Genomic DNA, 15298 nt, shown 5'->3' on the forward strand with positions numbered 1-15298 from the left:
CGTTGATTCCTTCTTGGATTTATTAATCTAAAGGGTAGAAACAAATTGAAAAATGTATGAAAAAAAGAAAATATATCACATGGGGGGAAGATTTATGTAATCAGGTTTAGGCAATAAAAAACATATTTCAAAAAAAAATTATTATTAATATTTCAAAAATCCCATTTAATTTTTGAGATACTGGAAGCGAGCCATGGTGTCCGGTAGCTTCGTCTACCTTTAAGGTACCGTTTGGTACGTGGGACGGGACGGAATAAAGTGGGACAAGGTGTTCCGTCCCACGTTTGGTGCGCCTAAAACAGGTGGAACGAGCTGTTTCACGGCACGAGTTTTGGGTGAATTTTCATTCCACCTCACCCCCTGGAACGACTCGTTCCACATCTGTGGAACACAAAATTATAACCTCTCCGTCTCCTTCTTCTTCCTCCTTGTTTCCATCCGAGAGCATCTTTGCTCCCGCTCTGTTTCGTTCCGTTCCGTTCCGTTCTGTCCCGTTTCATTCTGTTCCGTCCTGTAGCTTCTGCATACCAAACGATACAAGAGCACGCTTTGGACGGCCTGTGTTGAAAGTCAATGCTATTAGAATACTAAGTTTTTTATTATTTAAATAATTTAGATATTTTAGGTATTAGGGTTCTTTAAGTTTCTCTATAAATGTATTTGATATGCACGTCAGAACCACCGCCCCAACGCCTACACCCAGGGGCCAGAGCCCCTACATCTCTCCTCATCTGTCGTGAAACAGAACCTTGATGCGATGAATCTTCCGTCCACCTGAATCACGACCTGACGATCGCAACCAGATTTGAACCCAACCCGATGCTGTCTGACCGCACCCGATCACCATTCACCCACACTTCACGAAGCCCAGACCCTAATCAGTTCCGCACCGCCAGATCGACCCACCTAGATCGTCGCCGTCCCCGCATCGTACCAGACCCGGATCCCATCTGCTCGCCTGCCGCACCACCATCAATCCATCTGACCTTGGTCCTTCATCCTCCTCAGCCGCTTGCAGCTGCCTCGGTCCTCCTCCTCCTCTAAGGTATTTTGCTTACTCACAAATCAATTTCGAAATATGTGTTTCTATTGCTTGATTGTTTATATGATCTTTGCTAAGCTTTTAAGTGTTTCGATTGTCTTTTCTTTTTAAGTGTTTAGAAATTGGGCTATAAGCTTTGCACATGTAATTTATCTGGTTATATCTCAAGTTTTATTTGTACCTTAATTCTGTTATATCTGATACGGCCCTCTCAATAGTAAATCCCTGAACAATATCAAGATCATATGTCCAATTTGTTCCTTTTTTATTTTTCCTTGGCGTTTTGGTACGATTAGTCTACGTTGTTCCTTAATCTTTGCTCAATATGGGTCTCCAAGACTCAGTCTTACCTTGACCATTACCTCTGATCAGATTATCAAAGCAATGGCTGAAGGTGAGGACGAATCCTTGGAGATTTGAGCTCCCCTGCTTTCAAAGAGATTGGATTGCTTTGGGGTGTGGGAGATAAGCTGCAGCAACTTGAGCTGATTGTTGCCCAACTCTAATTTGTGCTCCTTGACTTAAAGCAAAAGCAAACCAGTTATGAAGGGATCAAAGTGTGGCTCCAATGTGTAGGCGATTTAGTTTTTGAAGTTGATGATGTGCTGGATGAATTCCGTACTGAAGCTCAGTGGAGACCTTCATGGCTGAAAGGAATTCAGTGTTTAAAGAAAGTACGTATTTTCTTCCCTAGTTCGAACTAATTTGTTTTTCGGATGAAGATTGCTCATAAGATCAAGGATGTTAGAAAGAAATTTAATGTTTTTGCATTACTTAGACGTTTTTAGTTAGAAGAGTTGCTTACTTAAGATCTTACAGTTTCAAATTAGTGAGAGAGTGAGTCATTTGTTTGTGCATGTGGATAATGTGGTTGAGAGAGAGATAAAAGGGCAATGATTCAACTCTTGTTGAATCTTATATGTCAAGGTATTATATTCTTCGTTTTGATAGTTGGTATAGGAGGATTGGGCAAAATCGTAATTGCCCAACTTATTTTCCATGACGAAGAGGTGGTTAAAAGTAATTTTTAGCTGAAAATGTGGGTGTGTGTGTTTAACACACATTGACTTAATACACTTGCCAAAAAGATTATTTAATCTGGCACCAAGGAAAAATCCAAAAACCTTGAGATAATCAAATGCCAAAAAAGAATCATGAAGAAGATAGATTTGAAAAGGTTCCTTCTTGTGTTAGATGATGTATGGAATGAGAATCTTTAGAAGTGACTTAGCTTTGTTGATAGGTGTTGCAAAAGTTAGTAGAATACTAATAATTACTCATAGTGAAATGGTTGGTACGGGATTAGACACATCCAAGTTGTACATTTTAAAGGGTTTGGATAAATAAAATCTTGTTTGTTATTTAAGAGAATCAACTTTTTAAGACATGAAAAAGCCAAGGAATGCAACAATTAAGACAGTAAGGGAGGCGTCTGTCAGTAATTATCAAGGAGTTTCGTTTGTCATGAAGGACGATATGTCAGATAATGTATGCTGGAACGTGGAAACTAAGTGGCTGAGTTTTAAGGGTAAAATGCTTTCAAGAATAAGTAAAAAATAAATTGATATTTTGCCCACTCTCAGTTACATTGGTCTTCCAGCAAATTTCAAGCATTGTTTTGCTTATTATAGCTTATTTCTACCCGATTATGAGATGTTTGTACATGAGTTAATAAAACTTGGGATGTCGCTTCATTAAGTCTTCAAATGAAAATAATAATTTGAAAGATATTAGTTATAGATATTTTATGGAATTACCTTGGAGATCTTTTTTATGTAATTATTTTACAGAGTAAATTTGCAGGAAAAGTGATCTCCAATGTAATTACATAAAATATCTTTAACCAATATCTTCCAAATTGTCATTTTCGTCTAAAGACTTAATGAACCCTTGTGCCATCCAAAGTTTAATTAATTTTTGCACATAAATCTAATAATCGGGTGGGAAATAAGCTACAATAAGCAAAACAATGCTTCAAATGCGTTGGGAGAACATCGTAACTCAGCTTAGGTGTGAGAAAAATATCAGTTTCCTCGACTTAAAAGTCTTTTATTCTTAACATCAGCCACTCCATTTCCAATTGTTCAACATATATTATCCGAGCTATCGTTCTTATAGCAAGCGGAACTCCTAAACAATTGTTGGCAATCTCCTTCCTATTGTCTTAGTTGTTGCATTCCCCGACTCTTTTCCATCTTCAAAAGTCATCCTCTTAAAAAATGAGCAATTTATCTAGACCCTTTAAAACTACGTCTTTGATGTGTCTAATCTCGTGCCAATAGTTTCACAACGAGTAGTTATTAGTATTCTACTAACTTTTGCACCACGTATCAGTAACTTTTTCAAGCTAAGCAACTTCTCATGATTCTCATTCCACACATCATCTAACACAAAAAAGAATATTTTCTCATCTATTTTCTCCCTGATGATTTTTTGCATTTGATCTTTATCAAGGTTTTTGGGTTTATATAGTGGCAGAAATATTATATTTTTGTCTAGTGTCTACAAGTCAATTTGTTTGACACACACCCACATTTTCATTGAAAATTATTTTGAACCATCTCCTCATCATGAAAAACGAGTTGGGCAAGTTCGGTTTTGCCCAATCCTCCCATCCCAATTATCGGAACGATGGATACATTTTCTTGATATATGGGATCCAACAAGAGTTGAACGGTTGCCCTTTTATATCTATTTTTCTCAATTATATTATCCGCATGCGCAAACGAATGACTTGCCATCTCTCAAATTTGAAACCGTAAATCTTTAATTAAGAGTTCTTCCAACTGAAAACTCCTACTTAAATGTGATAACATTAAGTTTCTTCGTAATATCTTTGAACTGGTGGGCAATTTTTATTTGGAAAGCTAGTTGATTTGATTTAGAGAATAAGATCCGTGCTTTATTTGGCACTGGATTTCTTTCCAGTGATGAACGTTTCTCTCCTGAGCCTTAGTATGAAACTCATCCTGCAAATCAACAACTTCAAAATACTAAGTTGTCTTTTGGAACCACATTTTGATCTCTGCATTACTGGCTTGGTGGACATTTACGAAGACGATCCAGGCGTGTACGAAGGCATGACGCATCGCTCACAAAAAGATGTTCATCTCTTGCATGATCAGTTGAAGATTAATTAAGATGTCATACCATACGTACATACAATAAACATGTGGTTTTGAAGTATACCGGGTTAGGTTGGTAACGACCGGAGCCGTTACAATAACACGACCGGCTAACATGATCCGAACTCACAAGAAAATTGCAGTTGTGTTGAAGTATACCGGGTTCAGTTGGTAACGAGTGGAGCCGTTAATCACCCGTTACAATGTATAACGGTTGGTTTTGGTCAAATTGCAAATCACTAATTACTCGAGTAAGGAAATTTAGTAATTTCTTAGACAGTTTAACAAGAACTAGTCCATATTTTTCTTATGTTGTATATATTTCTACAGTATTTTGCTCTTTAGCATACTAGTTATTTGGATTTGAACTTGTTTTTGGTTTTCAATTCACATCCTGTGATTAGCATATGGGTAGCATTTCGAAAATCAAACTGCAAAAGCATTCAACGCATGAACTATTGCACAATTCTAATATTCTATTACCGCAGAAATTAGAACCATGAAATATGAATAAACGAACTTCACTACAGTAGCAGCAACGACATCAGTCCACTGTTTAAATTCATCACGAGTTATTATATTAGTCAAAAACTCAAAACGACATAGTCACCAATCAAAGTGTTGATGAACATAAAAATCCGGAAAACAAAGAAATAAAATGTTCATAACATGCAACGTTCTGATCGCACTGCTATAATCAAATTACCTGTTCTATCTATTTCTTAGTACGACTCCGCATTGGTCTTGTCCAGTAAGATGAGGCACCCTTCATGAAAATGAGCAGAGCAAAATTGAAATCCGGAAATCCCAAGATTTCGAACTTCTTTGCTCACAAGGTCCAGTGATGCCAACTCGTGACTTGATTCTTTGCTCGGCAACAACAATACTTCACCACACTGTCTAAAATCTTTCCAGACCTTGTGGACCGAGAGTCATCAATTTGGTCCACGAATCCTTTCTGCCGTACTCTTTCGTTACCCATATATCAAGAGCATAATCTTCAGACCCCATATCCAAGATAAACAGAGCAACAGATTTTTTATCTCCTGTAACAGTCAATCGCAATTCCAACCCAAACCTCCATTTAAAAGTGTGGCAAAGACATCCGACGAAACACCTCAGCACAAGTCAAATTTCAATATAAAATAGTTACGTTCATCCTTTGTGTTCCGACACACAGGCCAATGAAGAGCCCGATTAACGAAAACATTGGGAGCAGCTTTATCTATCAGACATGCAGGAGAAATGCAACCAAGACTGGTTCATGAACCCTTGGCTAGGGAATAACCTTGCCTAAAGTGGGTAACTCATGTTGCTTCAAAAGAGTGGCAATTCTCACGACCTTATAGTCGTTGTTAATAGCATCAAAACCAAAGCCAATAGAAGCATCATATCCACGATGCGTGCTAAAGGTAACATCAGGCATGGGAAGGGTCACTAACTTCCTAATGGCTGGATTCCATATAAAGAAGTTGTAAGCATAACAGAACATATCATCCGCAAGATAGATCAGCCCGTCACAAACTCCAACTACACGAAGAAATGAACCTCGTCAAAAGCCTGGTTATCAAAATGCAGAGAGTGAACCTCGTCTGTCACCTTGCAACCCGTTTTGAAGAGAATGGTTCTCTTCTTACCACAAACCCTGTGGAGAAGGAGGAGGCGAGTGCCATTCTGGCCAGCAAGATTGCCTCTTCGGGTGAGATGAACGCTAAAAAAGCTTTGGTTTATGATCATGGACCTCCATGTCTTGCACACTGAGGTGCATTTGACCAGAGACTTAGCAGGTAGCCTAATGAGGATCGCGTGGACGATTTCCGGAGGAAAATCCCGAGGACAAGAGGGTATCATCCCTTCCAATTTCAGTTCTTGCATTTCTTGTATGATATCCATGTCTTACACATCCAAATATTTATATACCAATTGAGAATAACAATATAAACAAAATAAATAAATATCACCAAAAAATATACAAATAAATCCAACAATAGTCAGCAATAAAAAACCCTAGACAATCAGATTTTTCCAGATGAAACCCTTTTTCCACTCAATAAATACAAAATCGAAAACCCATCAGAGAAAATCAAACGGTAAATCCAAACCCTGCATTCTCATCGGAAAAATAAAAAAAGTAAAAAATCTCTGAAAAAAAAAACCCAGAAAAGTAAAAAGAAGAACTTGAGTACTCACAATGTGTGGAGCCGATGAGCCGGAGAACGGAGCTGAGGGAGCGCCTCGTTCTTCTTCTGCTGTGTTGGAGAAGAGGATTGAAGAAATCACTCTCTCTCTCTCTCTCTCTACTAGTTTCGAGAGAGAGAAAGTGCCTCGGCGCAAAACCCTCATGGTTCTTGGTTTGATCCTCTGCATTTATATGCTGATGTTAATGCTGCCAGCGTACTCGCTACAGATTAAGTAGAACAATTAAGCTGTATTTTGGCGGGTTTATTGAGGGTTTAAGGCTTAATGCGGAAGAGCCATTCTTTCTGATTTCTATTTTGGCCCCTTATTTTCTCGTAGCTTGTGTTTTGCTGCCTTAGTCTTGGACCTTAAACTAAATTGTGCTAATGCAAAAGGAAATGATAAACTAAAAATAAATTAAGTTAAAAGGACACGTGTTATTTAAGTAGACAGGTCACACATAGTTTGGGTGCAGAATATATGGTCGCCTCCCACACATTCCTGTTAATCATATCTGTTGTTTTTGTTTGATTTATTCAATCTAATAACCATAAATAAAGAAGGCCATGTAAGAGCCTAAAAAAGTATGTGACAACAAAATCCCATTAGTAAATAGAGAAAACTACTGAAATCTCACATTGAGGACATTTCCGTCAAATTTCTGTCAAATATATTCACATGCATAACATGTGATTATCTTGAGGGTAATGTTGTCATAGTTGTGCTTCCAACTCATGGTAGTCTAGTAGATGAAGAATACCATACAAATTGATTGATTGTGTGATTTGTGATTAGCAAAGCATCATAACCTCTTTGCTTATAAACTTTTCTTGTATGGATTTTGTGGGTCGTTTCTTTTCACTAGTTTGGATAACATGAAAAGGCAAACAAAACAGAGCCACCGCAACGGCTCCTCTCAGGTCAACGAGCTTCTATGGCGGCGCCAATGTTGGAAGAGATGAAGGTGGTGGAACCAAAGATGATGGGATGGTTATGTTGGTAGGGCTGGGGTTGCTTTGGGTACCGCAGCTGTTGTAGCTACGAAACTAGTGATGTTTGAGGCGAAGGTGGATGTGGTGGTGGTTGTGGAGGAGGAGGTTGAGGGTGCTTGATTAAATCATGCTCCATTGAAAACAATCTCAAAGAAAGGGTGAGAGAATAGCTTAGCATCACCGTCTCCTCCATCGTAAACAATTTCGAAATTATTTAACGGAAACGGGCGCACGGATTCAAGCTGCAAAACCGACATTTCTTCCGTAGATCCGTTCAAGGTTTACAATTACAACAGTCGAAGAATTACTCAATAAAATACACCAGAACTGAAATATTTAAAACTTCCATGCCATGAAAGAACACCAATACTTCGTTCATCTCATAAACTAAGGCACTTGAGACATTTCCCAGCAAGGGACATTGCTGGCTGCATTACAACCAAAGAAAACAGAGGAAAACGCAAACGAAAGCCACTATATTAGTACTCGCAAACTCTTTTAGGCTTTGCGTATAATAAATGAAAGCTAATGCAGAATCTGAACTCTTTTATTTACTTTTTTATGAACGAAACCCAGCGGATAAAACACTAAATGCAACGACAATTCTAAAACTCATGTATAGCAGCAGGACTATGTACGATATGAATACACAAACTCACTATCGAAGCAGCAAGAACTTCGCATTCCACTGTTTAGCTTCACACCAAGTGATTAATAGGTCAGAAAATTGTCTATGGCAACAGAAGAAAGAAGGGCAATCAGCTAAAACAGGAAAACGAAAGAAGAAAAAAAAGGAGAGCCAAGTGCAACCCGACATGCAGTGCTCTTCTTGGTCGGCAAAGAAATGTAAGTGTTCTTGTTTTGCTCTTACAACTACAATCACATTACCTGTTCTTTCTCTTAGTAGGAAGCTGCCTCAGTCTCGTCGAGTAAGAGGAGGCTACCTTCATAAGAATTAACGGAGCAGTATGGATATCCAGAAATCCCAAGACTTTTTAATTGTCCGCTCACAAGATCTAGGGAAACCAAATCAGTCTTTAATTCTTTAGTATCATAGTAAAGGTAATACTCTTGTTCCCGAAGAAGGTTCAATAATACTTCACCGTTCTTCCTAAAACATAATGCTCTGGTAAAAGTCTTGTCGGACCTTGAGGACCGAGACTAACCAATTTGGTCCATGACTTCTCTACGCAGTACTCTTTCATCACGAAGGCAAGAAGCATTTATCTTGTTATTCTTTGCAAACAAAGCAACAGATGTTTGGTCATTTGACACAGACAATTGCAATCCCAATGCGGAACTCCATCTGAAAGTCCCTGGCAGCAATACCTCACGAAATAACTCGCTTCCAATATCAAATGCCAATATAAAATAATAAAGAGCATATTTTGTCCAGCGGGTGACAGGCCAATGAAGGGTCCGATTAACAGAAGGCTCATCTAATGTTTCAGTTGACAAAGTTAATACAGTTTGATTAGGAGCATCAGTATGCACATAATATTTCTTTGACGAAAAAAGCACATAATATTTCAAAATAATTATGAAAAACATATGTAACATAAAGTAGTTTAATTATTTGTAATAAAATAAAAAAATGTATGGTTCCAGCTTCTTTATTTATGCCCTACAGGCATGCAACACGCTGGCCCGGGATAATTTGGGTCGGAATCAAGGTAACATCCGACTTTTGTTTAAAACAATAACCACACTTTTTTTTTTTTTTTTTATCTTTTACACATCTCTTTTGGGATGAAAAGAGATGTGTAAAGATTATTTATAGAAATTACTTGTTTTTCGAGACTCCACTATAACTATAGTCTATAGGTTTTGATTGCCAACTCATATTGTAACTAGACTTGGTTGCATTTAATACAATAATTTGGAGAATAAAAAAAATTTACTTTTTTTTTTTGTTTCCGAAAAGTTAAAAACTAAGCGATTATGAAATCTTCTAAGATGTTAATGGATAAAAGAATTGAAGTTGGTTGAATGTATTTGCCGAAAGAACCTAATCCTTTTTTGAAAAAAAAAAAATTGACATGAAATATTCATATATACCCTTGTAACTTGTTACCAAAGGACCATGAACAATTGGACTTGCTTTTTTACTGAATTCAATTTTACATCCTCAACTAGTTGGAAAGAAAATTAATTAATAATTATTGCTCCAACAATGTTACAATAATGCAACTAAATAAATGACCTCCTATAAATAATTAAAACCTTTTGGATACGAAAATTAAATTTACACCTCAGAAATACATCTCACGTGGGATACCACCAAATACATAGGACATATGTTGTTCATGCAGGGATGACAGTTGAGGTATGTAATCTGGAGTGCACTTAAGAAGAATCACTATCTCGTGACATATGTCCAACAATAAAGAAAAAATATTTTCCTTTTATTTTTTTCTGAGCTATTAGAAGTATTTATGTACCAAAAAAAAAAGTATTATCAAACTAATTTCAGTACTAATAGTAATTGTCACATATTGCATAAATATATGTTAATTGTAGGCAAAAATATACAAAAAATTTGATAAATATCAACAATAAGTACACCGTCAAATGAAACCTCACACCATCTTATTTTTTTTAGTTATGTTATAGTTTAGAATGAAAGAGTACATGAATACGTGCTTGAGCAAGCCAAAGATTGAGCTGGAAAATAGTTTATCGTTGAGTTAATTACATATGATCAGTAAGTGCACCGTCAAATGAAAACCTTGTACATTTTTTAGCATGCGTTATGGCTTAGGAGGAAAGGGTGAGTACGCACTTGGGCGCGCCAAGATTATTGGGAAAATAATTTACCGTTGGAGTTATAAACCCTAGAAATTTAAATTAAAAAATTGTTTTATTTTCTACTAGCTAGTACCTACTACATACCTTTCCTAATAATACATATACCAGCAAAGAAAATTAACTAGTAATTATCTGAAAAAATAGCAATATATGCATATATATTTATAATATTCGCAACCAAATTTATTCCGTACTTCGTAAAAATCTTGAAACCTATATGCCCACTAGGGCTGGGTTCGGTTCAAATCGATTCGGTTTTTTTTTTTTTTCAAAAAATGAAAAAAATTGAAATTTTAATTTTTAACACCTCCAACACAATCATAACATAAGCATTCCAACTAGAATCAAAGACAATGAAAATAAACATTTAAAGTTCAGCTAGGATCATCAATCAAGTCTTCCAAAATCCAAACTAACAACCCAACAACACAAAAATCAAACAAAATCCGCAAACTGGCTCACTCTTTTTCTTTGGGGTTTCACTCGGCAAGTGTGGGGGAGAAATAATAGGTTAGGGTTTAGAGTTTCTAAAGGTTTTTTTTTTAATATTTTGGGCTTAAAATTTGGCAACACATTTGAGCTTACAAATTGAGTTTAGAAAATAATCCCCAAAATAGATAATTAAATAAATAAAATAAATTTAATTAATTCGGTTCGGTTCGGTTTGGTTTCTAGACCACTAAAACCGAACCAAAAGAATTTCGTTTGGTTCGGTTTTCGGTTTTTTGAACCCACCCCTAATGCCCACGATGCTTACATGTCACCAGACTTAATGACATGGGCTATGAACTATTGGGTTTAACGAAGACATTAGCACCCAAATTGCGACTGATGTAAGTGCCTATGCTGACTTGCATGAGCATTATAATTGCAGTTGTCTTCTGTTGAGTTGGTAAGAAGGAGTTAAATTCTAATTAAACCCTTGGAGAGGAAGCCTCTAACACTATATATACATGTAATATGTTACCCTCATTCCAAACAGATTTTCTAGCAGCAACTGTCTGAGAGTATCAGTCTCTGAGTGCTTCTCTCTCCTCAACTCAATTCCTTAGGTTTCACCATTTGTTCCCTAGATTTGAGCTACATATACTTGTATATATACATATATCTGTCTGTGTCTGCATATATATCCCCACATTTCTCTATATATATGATCTATCTGACCTTGTGGACTTGTACGGCTATCTTTGATCTTAAGGTTTTCAAGATCTCAGCAACCTCCAAAATAAGTGACCTGGTGGACAAACATGTTATCAGTTTAGAAGGTGAAATCTTATCCATGCATGTCAATGTTTGGATTTTAATTATCAGATAAAAATTGGTCTATATGGTTAGCCCTTTTGTTTAATTTGTTCTCATTCAGTGAAGGAGGGTTTTGAATATATCACCAAAAAAAAAAAAAGGAAAACAAAATAAAAATACAAAAAAAAAAAAAAAAAAAAAAAGGAAGAAATTTAGGGTTTAAAATCGTTTTTTATTTTTTTTTTTATTTTTTTTATGGCATGGGTTTGAATCATTTGATGAAAGTCTATATATATATTAGAGAAAGAGGGGTGTGACTCGAAGGATTTGTAGAAGGAAAATGATATGAAAAGGAAAAATTATTAAATGGGAAATTTTGTATAGCAATAGGTGGAGGGAATTTCTATTGAAATTCAAACCAATTTCTCTAATTCCTTTCAGAATTATATTTCTCATTGCTCCTTTTTATTAAGATAGATCCAATTAATTTTCATAACATAAGCCCTCTAATTAATATGAAATAACTAAATCGTAATGATTATTGGACTCAGATCTAAAGCACATAACCTAATTTACCAACTAGTAGAGATCTTTATTATAATAGCTTGTATTGATTCTTAATATTTCAAGACCTAATTAATTTTCCTAATAAAGAATTATTGTCACATCCCGCCTTCCCTCGCAGTGATATTGTCCGCTTTGGCATTCTGGGCCTGGACTAGGTCGCAGACACCCAGCTACCGCACGGATTTGTTTTTGCAGGCCGCAGCCCCAAAAGGCCTCACTGAAAGGTACATGTGGGCATGGACATATAAGGCTCAAGATCGACCCTCGTGTGGCCGATGTGGGATACTACAATCCACCCCCCTTAGGGAGCCCGACGTCCTCGTCGGCACACACGAACCAACACGAACCTGGCTCTGATACCAAATTGTCACATCCCGCCTTCCCTCGCAGTGATATTGTCCGCTTTGGCATTCTGGGCCTGGACTAGGTCGCAGACACCCAGCTACCGTACGGATTTGTTTTTGCAGGCCGCAGCCCCAAAAGGCCTCACTGAAAGGTACATGTGGGCATGGACATATAAGGCTCAAGATCGACCCTCGTGTGGCCGATGTGGGCCCTCGCAGTGATATTGTCCGCTTTGGCATTCTGGGCCTGGACTAGGTCGCAGACACCCAGCTACCGCACGGATTTGTTTTTGCAGGCCGCAGCCCCAAAAGGCCTCACTGAAAGGTACATGTGGGCATGGACATATAAGGCTCAAGATCGACCCTCGTGTGGCCGATGTGGGATACTACAATCCACCCCCCTTAGGGAGCCCGACGTCCTCGTCGGCACACACGAACCAACACGAGTCCGGCTCTGATACCAAATTGTCACATCCCGCCTTCCCTCGCAGTGATATTGTCTGCTTTGGCATTCTGGGCCTGGACTAGGTCGCAGACACCCAGCTACCGCACGGATTTGTTTTTGCAGGCCGCAGCCCCAAAAGGCCTCACTGAAAGGTACATGTGGGCATGGACATATAAGGCTCAAGATCGACCCTCGTGTGGCCGATGTGGGATACTACAATTATTCTGCGACACGTGTTCGTACGGCTATAATATTTTCAAAAAGAAAACGATTAACTGTATGGTTGCATCTTACATGTCATACATGACGACGTGCGTGTTTTTTAATCCTCCACTACATGAAACAGTCAATTGCAATTAGTATAGAATTATTTCTTGGTGCCATTTCTATCCTCATAATAATTGCTTTTAGTTTTCCACATTATAGTCGATTGCATAAAAAAAAAATTTGAGGAAATGCTGAATGTTGTAGTCCTAACCATTCCTCACTAACCTATAGTTTGTAGTAGTACTTCAATTTCTTGTGCTGGTTGGAGATCGATTGAAATGTATCAAGTGTAGGGTGTGGATATAGATATAGTAGTTATGAATGTTGTTATCTGCATATTAACTAGATGGTAATGTATTTTCCATATTTGTAGGGAAATTCAAATCTCACGAGAGCGAATTAGATGATACAGGTTCCTCTAATGAATTGAGATATGTCCCAAATTCGCCTCGTTGCTTTCTTGACAGTATTCACATTTATGCCGTGGAACCAAAAATCAACTTGGATGCTGTCCTAGGCAATGGCTCTGGAATATTACCGTCTCGAGATGTATGTTGAACAACTTCAATATAACGATTGTGTTTTCATTACTTTACATGTTAACCCAACAGAAAGGAATTTTTGTCGCGCAAGTGTTTTTAGTTACAATTTTAAGTGGTACAAAGCTCACCCCATTGTTTTATCTTCTCACCTACATTGTATTCCCACCCACTATAAAAAAAAAGGTAAATAATAACATCAATGTTTTCCCACCCACCATGATTCCATTTATAACCTTTTAAATTTCGTTTAAGTTCTTTAAATTTTATTTTCTGTAATATGTATATATAAATATGTATGTAAATATTTATCTCAAAAAAAACCAACCATGGGATGAGATAGCAAGCTCCTTGGCTTGGGGCAACAATGATTGAAGAAGGAATACATTAATGCTGTTTCCCTTGTTCGTCTTGGATAGAAAAAGGCCATCTTACTCATAGGAAGAGGCTCATGCTACTAATATGATATGAAACCAATTTTCAGAGAAGACGAAAGGGCAAGTTCAGTAGAAACCGAACCCGATTCTCTAGGAAGCATGAGTAATCTCCGTTGTCGTTGACACAGTTAGTTTGGCTACTGTACAAGCGATCAGGCAGGAAAAGGGTTTCGCAGGTACGGGTGCAAAACGATTAGAATGGTTTTTTTCTTACCCATGGTCGCTGTCAATGGCTTCGACCGAATAGACTCAGACAGCAGCACAGCGAGTTCTACATACACAGTAGATGGAATTTGAAGAGGGAGGAGCTATCATCGACATCGCCATGCAGGTGTGGACTCGTTGGGTTTGTATAGGGTGGATTTTTAAATTATTTTTTTCTTTTTTCTTTTTTGCTATTTCAACTAATGCTGATGTGGCAAAATATTAGTGGTTATTGTTTAAGTCCTTAAATGTCATTTTATAAGAGGAGATATTTGTCATAGAATTTACATTTTAAAGTGGGTGGAGTGATAAGACAATGGGGTGGGCTTAATACCACTCAATATATATTAGTCCACTTGACCTCATAAGCTTATTATTATCTCTCTTTTACCGTGAGGATGTATCATATATATTGCCTGGTTTTATTAACTCCGTCGCAATATTTTACCTTTGGCAGATGGGATTAGCACTCTATGGTCAGATGGAGAGGAACAGGGAGAATCATAATAACTTCCCGATTCGTTCAAACATGTTCCTCCCAGCCCAGGAGACAGTTGAGACGGGGTAAATGAAGTTTATTAATTATTTAATTACTTAAACCTTAATCTACCATGTTTTCTCAACTCACACAGACATATATATGCTTTCGCAGTTTAGCTTCAGATTATAGATGCTATTGTTTTCTAATTTTTAAATGTAAATTACTTTGTCATTGAATTAAGCACTGTACGTATATACAATAACAGGTTCAGAATTAATTGGTTAATGTGCAAATATATGTTGTAGGTATACCTTAAAAGAGACACCTAAAAAACCGCTCACCAACTCCGGCTTCAACGAACACCAAACCATCGGGCGCTCCGGCTAGGCGGAAGAGAAAGCGGGGTGAAGACCCCAAGACCTATGTCCCTCTGGCGGTGAGGGAGAGGAAGCAAGATGACTACTATTGGCACCATTTCTAGGTAGGGGTTAGTATATAACTGTACAGTTTCTATTTATCCTTTCACTTTTCTTTTGCTAATCAAATCTTGGTTTTCACATGTAATTAAAATGGTGCTCTTCTCTTACATGCGCAGGTGCTGGGAGAGATCTGGGTCTTGTCTGATGT

The 15298-nt window shown here is 37.5% G+C and overlaps 1 long non-coding RNA gene and 1 pseudogene across 1 annotated transcript; one reads left to right on the forward strand and one right to left on the reverse strand.

Moving 5' to 3' along the window:
* The first annotated feature begins 544 nt into the window (after positions 1–544).
* Positions 545–4535, forward strand: LOC137725690 (uncharacterized). Its single transcript, XR_011067535.2, has 2 exons — positions 545–1045; positions 1415–4535. It is a non-coding gene; the product is annotated as an uncharacterized LOC137725690 (long non-coding RNA).
* Positions 4536–4720: 185 nt separating this feature from the next.
* On the reverse strand, positions 4721–6703 carry LOC148696728 (F-box/kelch-repeat protein At3g23880-like; annotated as a pseudogene).
* Between the last annotated feature and the right edge of the window lie 8595 nt (positions 6704–15298).

Source organism: Pyrus communis, chromosome 5 (genome assembly GCF_041283825.1).
Source record: "Pyrus communis isolate YQ-2024b chromosome 5, ASM4128382v1, whole genome shotgun sequence".
Lineage (NCBI taxonomy): Eukaryota > Viridiplantae > Streptophyta > Magnoliopsida > Rosales > Rosaceae > Pyrus > Pyrus communis.